Source organism: Pseudophryne corroboree, chromosome 6 (assembly GCF_028390025.1).
Source record: "Pseudophryne corroboree isolate aPseCor3 chromosome 6, aPseCor3.hap2, whole genome shotgun sequence".
NCBI lineage: Eukaryota > Metazoa > Chordata > Amphibia > Anura > Myobatrachidae > Pseudophryne > Pseudophryne corroboree.
The window spans coordinates 223163428-223177187 of NC_086449.1; the positions used below are offsets into that span (position 1 = coordinate 223163428).

General features: G+C 44.9%; 1 pseudogene; it reads right to left on the reverse strand.

Annotated features, from left to right (window-relative positions):
* Window positions 1-6856: 6856 nt before the first annotated feature.
* LOC134937578 (5S ribosomal RNA) lies at window positions 6857-6975 on the reverse strand (annotated as a pseudogene).
* Between the last annotated feature and the right edge of the window lie 6785 nt (window positions 6976-13760).

Here is a 13760-nt window from a genome sequence, read left to right on the forward strand (position 1 = left end):
AGACAGGCAAGTCTTAGAATACAGCCGCAAACTTGCTAAGTTCACAGAGTAGTAACAGAACCCCAGCAAGCTAAACGACTGACTCCAGTCTTACTGCTAGGTCTGGATTGGCAGAGTGTAATACCAAATTCCCAGGCCTACTTGCAGTAAGCAACAAACAAATACAAAGCTACACAGTACTGGCTAACGTTCATGAACTGACTAACCAACAAAGATTCAGCAGCATCTGCTTACCCTGAAAAGAGGCCTTATAAAGCAGGTGCTGTCCACGCCCCACTCAGACCTCACAGACTGTGAGCACAAAAACCAGCACCGGATCCCCTGCCGTGCACAGAGCCTATAACCACTGCACAGCAAAAGACCCGAACCGGAGTATCAGCTGCGCTCAGGTTACTCCACTAGCACTTGTCTCCCGGTTGCCATGACGACGTGGCAGCACAGGGCAAGAGACCCTAACAGTACCCCCCCTCTGACGAGGGGTCAAAGAACCCCTACCACCGGGTTTATCGGGGAACTGCGAGAAGAAAGAGCGTATCAGTCTGGGGGCATGAAGATCACAACTGCGCACCCACGACCGCTCCTCCGGGCCATACCCCTTCCAGTGCACCAAAAATGACAGCCGACCCCGAACCACCTTGGAGTCAAGAATCCTTTCAACAACAAACTCCCTCTGGCCACGTATCAGAAGAGGGGAAGGTCTTCCACTGGTAGAAGGATTACTAATCGCCCGTTTTAAAAGGGAACAATGAAATGTTTTATTGATACCCAAAGAACGGGGCAGATCTAACTGAAATGCCACCGGATTGATAACCCTGGTGATCTTATAAGGGCCGATGAACCGGGGCCCTAACTTATGAGATGGCTGTCTCAACTTCAAATTCTTGGTAGACAACCAGACGAAGTCTCCTAATTTGAAGCTGCAGGGTCTTTTCCGCTTATCAAAAACCCTTTTGGTCACTAATGACACAGACACAAGGGCTTTCTTCACTTTCCGCCAAATACCTCTAAGGACCGAAACCACAGAGGAACCACCAGGCGTGGAGTCCAGGGGGTCAAAAGAATTGGCCTTAGGATGATGCCCATACACACAAAGGAAGGGAGAGATCCCTGTAGCAGAGTGAGCCGCGTTGTTATAGGCAAACTCCGCCATGGACAGATGAGCAACCCAGTCAGTCTGACACTTGGAGACATAACACCTGAGGAACTGCTCCAAGGACTGGTTCACCCTTTCAGTCTGCCCATTAGACTGCGGATGGTAGCCTGACGACAAGCTGACAGAAATCTGGAGATCGGAACAAAATGCCCTCCAGAATTTGGCCACAAACTGGGATCCGCGGTCAGAGACCACATCAAGTGGCAACCCGTGGAGACGCACAACATGCAGCATAAATAATTCAGACAGGCACCTGGCTGATGGCAGCACAACCAGTGGAACGAAGTGCGCCATCTTCGAAAACCTGTCAACGACAACCCAGATGGCTGTCATCCCCGAGGATTTGGGCAAGTCCACCACAAAATCCATTGAAATGTGGGTCCATGGCTTAGATGGGATAGAGAGTGGATGTAATGGGCCAACAGGAACCCCTCTAGGAGTCTTATTTCGGGCACAGATGTCACATGCCCGAACCCACTGATCCACATCCTTAGCCACCGAGGGCCACCACACCGCCCTAGATAGCAACTCCCGAGTTCTGGCAATACCCGGGTGACCTGCCGACTTCTTGGCATGGAATTCCAGGAACACTCGCTGTCTTAACCTAGGAGGCACAAACAAAAGACCTACCGGAAGGTCTGGAGGAGCCTGCTCCTGTGCTCTAAGGACTAATGATAAGAGGTCCTGGGTAATGCCCACTTTAATACATGATGGGGAAACAATGGGCAACGGCTCCTCGGTGGTCTCCTGGATTGGAGCAAAACTCCGCGAGAGCGCATCAGCCTTGATGTTTTTTGACCCAGGGCGATATGTTATCAAAAAATTAAAGCGAGCAAAAAACAAAGCCCATCGTGCCTGCCTGGCATTGAGACGCTTCGCTGACTCTAAATATGCCAGATTCTTATGGTCAGTGAGAATTGAGACCACAAACTTAGCCCCCTCAAGCCAGAGTCTCCACTCCTCGAGTGCATCCTTAATAGCCAACAATTCCCGGTTACCCACGTCATAATTCATCACGGCAGGCGAAAATTTACGGGAAAAGTAAGCACAGGGATGAAGGCGATTATCAGACGCTCCCATCTGAGAAAGCACTGCCCCAATACCCATCTCAGAGGCATCCACCTCCACCACAAAAGGACGCTCTGGATCTGGGTGTCGCAGCACCTTGGCCGAAACAAATGCCCTTTTGAGACGGGCAAAAGCCGCTTTAGCCTCACAAGACCAGTGAGCAACATCCGCCCCTTTCTTAGTGAGTGCCACCAAGGGCGCCACTATAGACGAAAATCCAGCGATAAATCGTCTATAAAAATTCGCAAAGCCCAGGAAACGCTGAAGCGCCTTCAAACTAGTGGGCTGCACCCAATCCAGGACTGCCTGTACCTTGGAACCCTCCATTTGGAAACCTTCTGGGGAGATAATATATCCTAGAAATGCGATTTGCTGAACTTCAAATTCGCACTTCTCCAGCTTCGCCCCAAGCCGGTGGTCTCTGAGTTTCTGGAGGACTAAGCGTACATGCTTCCGATGTTCCTCCAGGGAATGGGAGAAGATTAGGATGTCATCTAAGTATACAACTAAGAATCTATCCAAATATTCCCTGAGCACATCATTCATGAAATCCTGGAAGACTGCCGGGGCATTACAGAGCCCAAAAGGCATCACCAAATATTCATAATGCCCTGAGTGGGTATTAAAGGCAGTCTTCCATTCATCCCCCTCTCTTATTCGGATTAGATTGTACGCACCGCGTAGGTCAATCTTAGAAAAAATGGTGGCAGTACGAAGCTGGTCAAACAAGACCGAAATGAGAGGCAGTGGGTATGAGTTTTTAATCGTGATACGGTTCAATTCCCTGAAGTCGATGCAGGGTCGCAACGAACCGTCCTTTTTACCCACGAAGAAGAACCCCGACCCAACTGGAGACTGTGAAGGTCTGATAAATCCCTTAGCCAAGTTCTCCTGAATGTACTCTGCCATAGCCTGAGTCTCAGGACGTGACAGGGAGTACAACCTGCTCTTGGGAAGCTTAGCATTTGGCAACAAATCAATGGCACAGTCATAGGGGCGATGGGGAGGTAGTACCTCTGCAACTTTTTTGGAGAACACGTCCGCAAAATCTGCATAACACCCTGGCAATCCTGGCAAACTTAGCTGCGAGAGCCTGACTGGAAGGCTCAAGCAACTCCTGAAACAATCAGTACCCCAACTAAGAATCTCCCCAGAGACCCAGTCAAATTGAGGATTGTGGGCCCTTAACCAGGGTAACCCCAACACCAATGGGGCAAAAGTACAGACAGTCACATAAAAGGACAATTTTTCAGAGTGTGTGGCTCCAATAAACAAAGAAATCTGGCTAGTGCAAGAGGTAATTTTACCTTGGGATAATGGTTCCCCGTTTAACCCACAAATCTCAATTTCCGATGCCAAGGGTACTAAGGGAACAGAGTGTTTCAGGGCGAATTGGCGGTCCATAAAAACCCCGTCGGCCCCACTGTCCACAAAGGCCTCAGTCTTGACAGTTTGACCGAGGATCTTCAAGGTCACCGGAATGATAAAAGTCTTCTTGGGAAATTCTGACTTCTGGCCTGACAGGATATTTCCCATCACCCTCAGGCCCTGAAGTTTTCCGGCTTTTCTGGGCATGATACTACCACATGACCTTTATTCCCACAGTACAAACACAACCCCTGCTGTCTCCTCCGCGTCTTCTCACGCGAGGAGAGGCGGGTAGCCCCAATCTGCATAGGCTCCTCAGAAAATTCCTCAGAGTCTGAGGTTCCCTTGGGAAGGAAGGAAATCTCAGTCTCCCTTTCAAGCCTACGCTCTCTCAGCCGTCTATCCACCCGGATGGATAACTGCATGAGCTGATCCAAGCTATCAGGCAAGGGATATTGTACCAGTTGGTCCTTTATCTGGTTAGAAAGACCTCTTCGGTACTGGTGTCTCAGGGCTGGGTCATTCCACTGGGTATCATGGGCCAACCTCCGAAACTCCGTACAGTAAACCTCAACTGGCCTTCGCCCTTGCTTAAGGATCGAAATCTGAGCCTCGGCTGAGGCCGTCTTGTCAGGGTCATCATACAACATGCCCAGTGCCGTAAAAAAAGCATCAACACTTTTAAGCGACGGACAGTCAGGCTGCAACCCATATGCCCAGACCTGTGGGTCTCCTTGTAGCAAGGAAATCACTATGCCCACCCGCTGAATCTCCGACCCAGAAGACTGAGGCCTAAGCCGGAAGTATAGCTTGCAGCTCTCCTTGAAACAAAAGAACTGCGAGCGATCTCCAGAAAAACGATCCGGGAGATTTACTTTCGGCTCCTTAACCCCTGCAGGTGCTGCTGCTGCGGGAGCTCCGCCAGCAGCCTGGGAGGTGTGCATTTTAATGGACAAATCATTCAATTGTCGAGTCAGGACCTGCACCTGATCGACCACCTGTTGCAACATATTTTGAGGGGTATGCTCCATATTCCCACAAAATTTCAACAGGAGTATTAGGCTGCTGAATATGTTATGCACACCAGTGCCAGCAGGAAAGTACTGGTGTCAGAACTGTTATGCACTCCAGTGTCTGCAGGAATGTACTGGTGTTTGAACTGTTATGCAAAACAGATGGACTCACAGACAAACTGGGGGATATGACATAACGTACACAGAAGGTGATAGGGTAACAAAATACACACAAAGTGAACAGAGAAGCCCAGAGGCTAAGGAACTGGGTATCTCCCTTGTATTAGAACTGCTAAGATGGAAAAAGCAAGAAGTTGTGTTTTAATACGTAGAGTACCCGAAATGCTGTTGCTAAGGGCAACAGCAAAACCCTAAAGGGTTACCAACGGGTGTGGCAGTAAACTCCTTGGTCAGAGATGGAATGATAGACACAAGGAGAATCTCCACAATCCTAATTCTCACTTGCAGTGCACAGGTTTTAGCTTACTGCCACTAAACTGACCCCTGACACCTAGCACAGTGAGACAGGATTAGACAGGCAAGTCTTAGAATACAGCCGCAAACTTGCTAAGTTCACAGAGTAGTAACAGAACCCCAGCAAGCTAAACGACTGACTCCAGTCTTACTGCTAGGTCTGGATTGGCAGAGTGTAATACCAAATTCCCAGGCCTACTTGCAGTAAGCAACAAACAAATACAAAGCTACACAGTACTGGCTAACGTTCATGAACTGACTAACCAACAAAGATTCAGCAGCATCTGCTTACCCTGAAAAGAGGCCTTATAAAGCAGGTGCTGTCCACGCCCCACTCAGACCTCACAGACTGTGAGCACAAAAACCAGCACCGGATCCCCTGCCGTGCACAGAGCCTATAACCACTGCACAGCAAAAGACCCGAACCGGAGTATCAGCTGCGCTCAGGTTACTCCACTAGCACTTGTCTCCCGGTTGCCATGACGACGTGGCAGCACAGGGCAGGAGACCCTAACAGCATTCTACAATAATGAATACACTTATATATGTAATTAAACCTTTTATTTCCCCTATATGTAAATTATAGTTACTTGACTGGGAGCATAACCAGTAATATAACTATATATACACAGTATATTGATAAATTGAATTGCCCATTATAGGACCCTATTCGGCTTCATTTGCAGTTTTGCTATTTTAGCAAAATTGCAACATGCATCATTGAAAAACATTGACCTTTTTCACAATATCAGCGTTGCATGCGACTTAGGATCTGGCCCCAAGCCTCAGGTTTTGTGGAGGATTTTTGAGTCTCATTTACCAGTGAATGAAAATGAAGTTGCCCATACCAACCAATCAGCTTTTGGGCAGGATGCATCAATCATTGCAAATCCCACCACTCACTGCACACATATTGGTGTTTACTAATGCCGTATGCCTGGATAAAATCACAAAGGAATAATAGGTCTTTCAGGTTTAGGACCCAGGATCCTATGTGCACATGCATCCAATGACGGACCCCTCTCAGTGGGGAAGTCCGATAAAAGCCCATAATTTTCTATAGGGCAACGCCATCTGAACATGCGATACCCACCGCATCCAAGACCTGGAATTTTCAGACGTTTGGCCGCGTTTTTAAGTTTACTTCATCCCGCCCTTTAACTGTCATTTTACAGGCTGTCAACAAAGGAAGAAAAAAGGAAGGTTCTTGTGTGGGCGCACTCTTAATTAATTGAAATAAAGTTCAAATAGTTTTAATTATACATGGTAGTTAATAAAATATAACTTTTAATGGATATACATTAAAAGGAGTCTCTCATGAATACCCATTAGACAAAATAGGATCGAACAACTAAATGTGATTTAAAATGCATATTAAATTGAAAAGTTTTTTTGAAAGAAATCGTTTTAAAACGTGAAGGAATGTTCTGGTCCTGTCTCACAAGATGTGATAAGAAAGGATGTAGACACTTTGCTATTCTACATCCGTTTCAGCCCGACCAGTACAGAAAATCTGTATTGTTGAGACCAGATTATAGTCAATTATCAAATATGAAAAAGCTGGACAGGTCCGGCAATGGATAGTGAGACATTAACCACTTCCCACCAGTCACCAACCAAATGGACTGTGTGGTTTGTTTATAAATAAGAGCTCAGAGGGTCTTAAATCATTGTATTAACAGAGTATGCATACAAAGGGTAGAGATAATAGAGAGAAGAAAATGAAATCAAGTGGTGATACTGCTGTTGGTGTCAGATAACGCACATCGCAAGGATAAAGAGTCTACTTCACTGTGTATTCCCTGTGAGTCTCCCCCTCAGGTACTGACACAGCCCAACACTGTATAGCTTCCAAGATCGGACGAGATCGGGCACTGGCAGTGTGGTATGGTAGTAGACAAATGGGTGGGTTAGACGCCAATGACAGTGCACCTATATACCAGAGAGAAGGTCACAGAAAAGGTGTGGATCTGCTTTCTACGTTAGGCTGGATGCAGTAGGTCCCACAAAGGTGGTATTACGCATCCAGGATCATAGATGAGAGTCCACGGAAGGAAAAGAGTCAGGATTAGAATTAGAAGGCATAAATGATTGAATGCGGAGTGCCCTGCTAACAAATATTTGCTGACGTCAAGAATAAATGCAAGAAATATTGCAAATTAAATATGAACAAAATAAATGAAATAACTCAAAATAACTCAGCAATAAGGGATTATGCCATATTCCCAGATTAATTAAAATTAATAATAATATCCAGAAAAGCTGGTGGAAATATCCCCTAAGTAATTATGTGCATACAAGGTAATGCTGCTGACACAGGAGGAACAATAAATAGCATATATATACCAATAAATTGAACATGTCTTATCACATTGGTCAATGAGAAGGAATCCACCAGTAGAATCAAGATACTGGTGCATACGCTAATCACAGGTGAGTAATGCTCAATATTGCCAACACAGGCTCTGCCTGTGTAAATGACCTGTGTAAAAAGTGCAGCAGGAATGCCCTCAGGTAGCGTGGTTAGTAAATAGTCATGTGCATACAAGGGAATGCTGTTGTCACAGGAAGAACAATAGATAGCATAGAAACATAGAAACATAGAATTTGTCGGCAGATAAGAACCACTTGGCCCATCTAGTCTGCCCCTTTTTTTTTTTTATATTATTTTTATCTCTAACCTTATTTGATCCTTATTTCTTTGTAAGGATATCCTTATGTCTATCCCATGCATGTTTAAATTGCTCTACTGTCTTAGCCTCTACCACCTCTGATGGGAGGCTATTCCACTTGTCCACTACCCTTTCTGTGAAATAATTTTTCCGCAAATTTCCCCTGAACCTCCCCCCCTCCAGTCTCAGTGCATGTCCTCGTGTCCTATTGCTTCTCTTCATTTGGAGAATGTTTCCCTCCTGGACTTTGTTAAAACCCTTGATATATTTGAAAGTTTCTATCATGTCCCCCCTTTCCCTTCTCTGCTCCAAACTATACATATTGAGATTTCTTAGTCTTTCTGGGTATGTTTTGTGATGTAGGCCATGCACCATTTTAGTTGCCCTCCTTTGTACAGTTTCTAATGTATTAATATCCTTTTGAAGATATGGCCTCCAGAACTGAATACAGTATTCTAGATGAGGCCGTACCAATGACCTATACAGTGGCATTATTACTTCTTTCTTACTGCTGCTGATTCCCCTCCCAATGCAGCCAAGCATCTGACTAGCCTTCCTCATTGCCTTGTTACATTGCTTATCTGCCTTTAAGTCATCTGAAATAGTGACTCCTAGATCCCTTTCCTCCTCAGTAGTTTCCAGTATAGTGCCATTAATACTGTATTTAGCTTTAGGATTTTTGAGACCCAAGTGCATGATTTTGCATTTTTTGGCATTAAACTGTAATTGCCAGACTCTTGACCATTCCTCTAGTCTACCTAGATCCTCAATCATTTGTTTTACCCCACCTGGTGTGTCTACCCTGTTGCATACCTTTGTGTCATCTGCAAAAAGGCATACTTTCCCTTTAATGCCATTTGCAATGTCACCAATAAAGATATTAAAAAGCACTGGTCCAAGTACAGATCCCTGGGGTACTCCACTGGTAACATTTCCCTCCTGTGAATGCACTCCATTTACCACAACTCTCTGTTTTCTATCCTTCAACCAAGATCTTATCCATTCAATAATCCTAATATCCAATCCCAAACTTTCAAGTTTATTTAGCAGTCTGCGATGTGGAACTGTGTCAAAAGCTTTACTAAAGTCTAGATAAGCTATATCCATGGCTCCACCTTTATCCATCACTTTAGTCACACAATCAAAAAAGTCAATAAGATTTGTTTGACATGATCTCCCCCCAGTGAATCCATGCTGTTTGGGATCCAGTAAATTGCCGGATTTGAGATAATCTACAACTCTTTCTTTTAAGAGTGTTTCCATCAATTTCCCTACTACTGATGTAAGACTCACTGGTCTGTAGTTGTTTGCCTCTTCCTTGCTTCCACTTTTGTGCAGTGGGACTACGTTTGCTCTTTTCCAGTCCCCTGGAATTACTCCTGTAGCTATTGACTGGTTGAATAATTCTGTCAATGGTGCTACCAGCACTTCTTTAAGTTCTTTTAGTATCCTTGGATGTATCCCATCTGGCACCATAGATTTGTCCACTTTCAGCTTTGAGAGTTCTGTTAGGACCTTCTCCTCTGTAAATGTACTTGTTTCATTTTCCTGAATATCCCTGCAACTTAACTATGGCCCCTTCCCCTCTCTTTCAGTAGTAAATACTGAGCAAAAATAATCATTAAGATGATCTGCTATTAAATTGTCTCCTTCAACAAGACTCCCAGTGTCCGTCTTTAGTTTTATAATTCCGCCTTTTGTTTTTCTCCTTTCGCTTATATACCTAAAAAAGTTTTGCCTCCTTTACCCACTGACTGGGCCATTTTCTCCTCAGCTTGTGCCTTTGCGCATCTGATTACCTTCTTTGTCTCCTTCTGTCTAACAAGATATATCTTTTTGTCTTCATTATTTTGTGTCTGCTTATATTTCCTAAAAGCCATCTTTTTTGCTCTCACAATATTTGCTAATTCTTTTGCAAACCACACTGGCTTCCTTTTCCTTGTGTTTTTCCTAACAGTTTTGATACAAAGGTCTGTTGCCTTCAATATTGCACATTTTAATGTTTCCCACCTCTCCTGCACTGTTTCCAAGTTCCTCCACTCTGCCAAAGAATCGCTTACACATTTTCCCATCCCTACAAAATCAGCCTTCCTAAAATCCAACACCTTTGTTTTTGTATGGGACGAGTCAGTCTCTGTCTTAATGCTGAACCATACTGCTTGATGATCACTGGATCCCAGGTTTTCACCCACTTTTACGTCCGATAATCTGTCTCCATTTGTAAGTATTAAGTCTAATATTGCGTCTTTCCGAGTGGGCTCCCTCACCAATTGGTGGAGGGATGCTCCCTGAAGGGAATTTAAAATGTTCCTACTTCTAGTGGAACTAGCAACAGACACCTCCCAGTTTACATCAGGAAGATTAAAGTCTCCCATGATTATTACCTCTCCTTTTAATGCCATTTTAGTTATGTCCTGCAATAGGTTCTTGTCAAGTTCCTCTTCCTGACCTGGTGGCCTGTATATCACGCCAATACGAATAATCAACTTTTCCCCTGTTTCTATGGTCACCCAAAGGGCCTCAGTTTTTTCTTCAATACTTTGTATTAATGTAGTATTTATGGCATTTTTTACATACATTGCTACCCCTCCTCCGATTTTTCCAATTCTGTCCTTCCTAAATAAAGTATATCCCGGTATAGCTATGTCCCAGTCATGATTTTCATTGTACCATGATTCTGTAATTGCCACAATGTCTAGATCATCCCTTGTCATTATTGCAGTTAGTTCTGGGATTTTATTTCCTAAGCTCCTAGCATTTGCACACATAGCTTTTAGAGTTTTGTTTGTGCTTTTTCTGTTCCTAGCTATGTTCTTCTCTCTGCCTATTTTTATTTGGTTTTGATCTGAATTATCTTCTGTTGCTGTGGATATGCTTCCTATTCCCTTTGCCTGCAGAAACAATACCTCTGTGTTGGGGGAGCAGATTTCTTTATTCCTGTTTGGTTCACTGCCCCCCTTTGTTAGTTTAAATAGTTCTTGATGAAGCATCCAAACTGTTCAGTTAGTATTCTTGTTCCCCTTGAAGATGGGTGCAGACCGTCACTTTTGTGTAAGCTCCTATCTTGCCAGACGGTGTGACTGTGGGCTATAAATCCAAATCTCTCCTCATTGCACCATGTCCTTAGCCAAACATTGAAGTTTCTGATGCAATGAGTTCTGTCTTCTCCTCTGTGTACTGGCAATACTTCTGAAAAAGAAACAGTGGTTGCCACCTGCTTCAGAGCAGTCCCTAACTTCCTAAATTCATCTTTTACAGCCATGAGTTCAGCATTTGCCAGGTCATTTGTCCCTAGGTGGACAATGACATCCACCTCCCCATCTTTTCTTGCTGCCTTTACAATTCTTAGCATGCGCTCTTTATCCCTTGGAGCTGTGGCTCCAGGTAAGCACCTTACTTGTTTCTCTACTTCATTTGCATTTCCCAGATGTATTCCTCTAATAATGGAATCTCCCAAGAGAAGTGCAGTCCTTTTTGGAGATGCAATTTTCCTGTTCCATTTCCTGTTCCTATAGTTGGTAGAAGTCCCCATATCCTCCTGTTCTGTAGTGCCTCTATTAGTTGTATCTTCCAGCCCTGCAAGAGTAGCATACGAGTTTTGCAGTGTCACCGCTTGCGGGAGGTGTCTGTGTCCCTCTGGAAATCTCTGCCCTTGAGAGCCCACAGTAGTCCAGGCAGAATGTCTTCTGGTGGCTCTCTGAGGCAGTGGAGGCTTCAAAGACACAGACATCCTACAAATCTCAGCATGCAGTTTTGCTATCTCCTCCTTCAGCAGAGAAAATTGCTCACAGATTGGACAGCAGCTGAGTCTCCACGCTGCCTCTTTCCAAACAAATGCTTTACATCCATTGCACTGCACAAGGCCAAACATTGTATCAGATGTTAATGGTATTGCAAATTTGTGTGTCACTTGGTGTATTATAGCATACATGTACCAATGAATTGAACATGTAATATCACATTGGTCAAATGAGAAGGAATACACCAGTATAATCAGAACGCTGGTGCATATCTAATCAAAAGTAAATAGTGCTCAACATTACCAACACAGGCTCAGCCTGTGTTTAAAACCTGTGTAGAGACAACAGCAAAGATGCCCTCAGGTGGCGTGGTTGGTGCCGGTGGACCCGCTGGCTAGGAAAACGCGTTTCACCCCGCAGGGCTTGTTCACTTTCTGGAGGTGCGGGTAGGGACTAGGGGCAGTATAAAAATACCTAGCAGTGCGGCGCTGGCCAATCAGCGCCATCGCGTCACAGGTGGGGGCGGGGAGGGCGTGCGTAACCATGCCTACCAATAGGACATAGCCGCATGCATCAGCGGCTGTTTCCACGGTGATTGGGCCGCTGATCTGGGCCACTGTATGGATAACCATGCCTACCAAGAGGTCATAGCCGCATGCGCCAGCGGCTGTTTCCACGGCGATTGGGCCGCTGATCTGGGCCACTGTATGGATAAGGAAGTGTGCTTAGACGGGACTGATGGGTAATGTGACGCTGGAGGTGGAGTGGCCATATTGGAGAGGGGCGATTTGCCCATAGTGCGGGATACCAGAGAGCTGAGCTCAATGAAAATTAGAATAATCGAATCTATGCCACATAGTACACGAAATAAGTAAAAATGAAATATCTAAAGATGATAAAGACCCGGCCGCTGTTCTCAACGGCTGATTAGAGGGCTGGGCTGAAGTATGGGGAATGGGAAAGTGGTATGTAAAAATATATGGAAGGGGCCATATTGGTAAAGGGCAGATTTGCCCAGTTTAAACAGAGGAAGAGGAGATAGGCTGCAATGGGGAACTAAATAAAGGGCTGAGGAATGAGACAGAAGAGACAGTAGTAGGGAATGATAATACAGATGGACGTGAATATTTTAAATTTTTGGGTAAAGGGCATGTATTAAAAGTGGAAAGGTGGGTGAATGGACGTGGTTATGGAGATGTGAAAAAGAGAGAAAGAATGGCAATAGGTGGGGTGATAGTTAGGTGTGGAGATGGAATGGCTTGTGATGCACTGAAAAATAAGATAAAATGAAATGAATAAAGAGAAAAGAAAAGGAAAAGGAAAGAAAAAGAAAGAGGAAATGGGGAATGGATACGAGTGATGAATATGGATTAGAAAATAAATAGTGAAAAAAATGGACATAAATTGAGTGGATTGAGAATGAGGTAAATGTGTGATGTGCTAGCGAGTAAACATGGTGAAAAAGTGAAAAAATGTGCATGCAGACAAATGTAATGGCATGCAGCAGTGTGTAGTTGCACTGAGTCACCTGGACTCGTGTTGGGAGATGGGCTGGGAATATTAGGTGAGTGATAGTGTCAAAGGGAGGAAGGGGGAGAGGTGGGGAATGGTGTGCATTATGGGTGAGAATATTGAATTAATTGCCGGTCCCATAAGGGAGCAATTGCTAATGCAGGTGACAATAACAGTGTATGACACGAGGATGGGGTGAGGGAGAAAAAGATATGGGAAGGGAGGAAGCGGGGGGGGTCGGTAGGAAAAGGGAGGTTGTGGAGTGGCAAAGGGGGGGTTTTGTGCGGGAGTAGGGAGGTTGCGGAGTGGGAAAGGGGAAGGGGGAAGAGAAAGGGGTGGGAAAAGGAGAGAATGAAAACAGGAGGAGACAGCAATGGGGAGAGAAAGGGTGAGGGACTAAGAGATAGGAAAAGAAAAAGAATGGCGGAAACAAGTAAAAATGATGGGGGATGGGAAGCAAGGGGAGAACGAATTCAAGTAAAATTGCAATGCATTAATTAGGCAAATGAGACAACCTCATAAAAAGGTGCCATAGTTGATGTTTTCATTGAGTCCGGATGGTTTAAGGCTACCCAGTCGGAAGATCCACTCACTCTCCCTTTTCAACAATTCTTTGGTGATATCGCCACCTTGTACCCCCAGATGAATGCGATCAAGACCAAACACTTTTAGTTATTTTGTTGATCCTTTATGGGCAAGGTGGAAGTGTCTGGCAGCCGAGGTAAGTTGTTTCATTCGCAAAAGGTCTTGCTGGGCATTC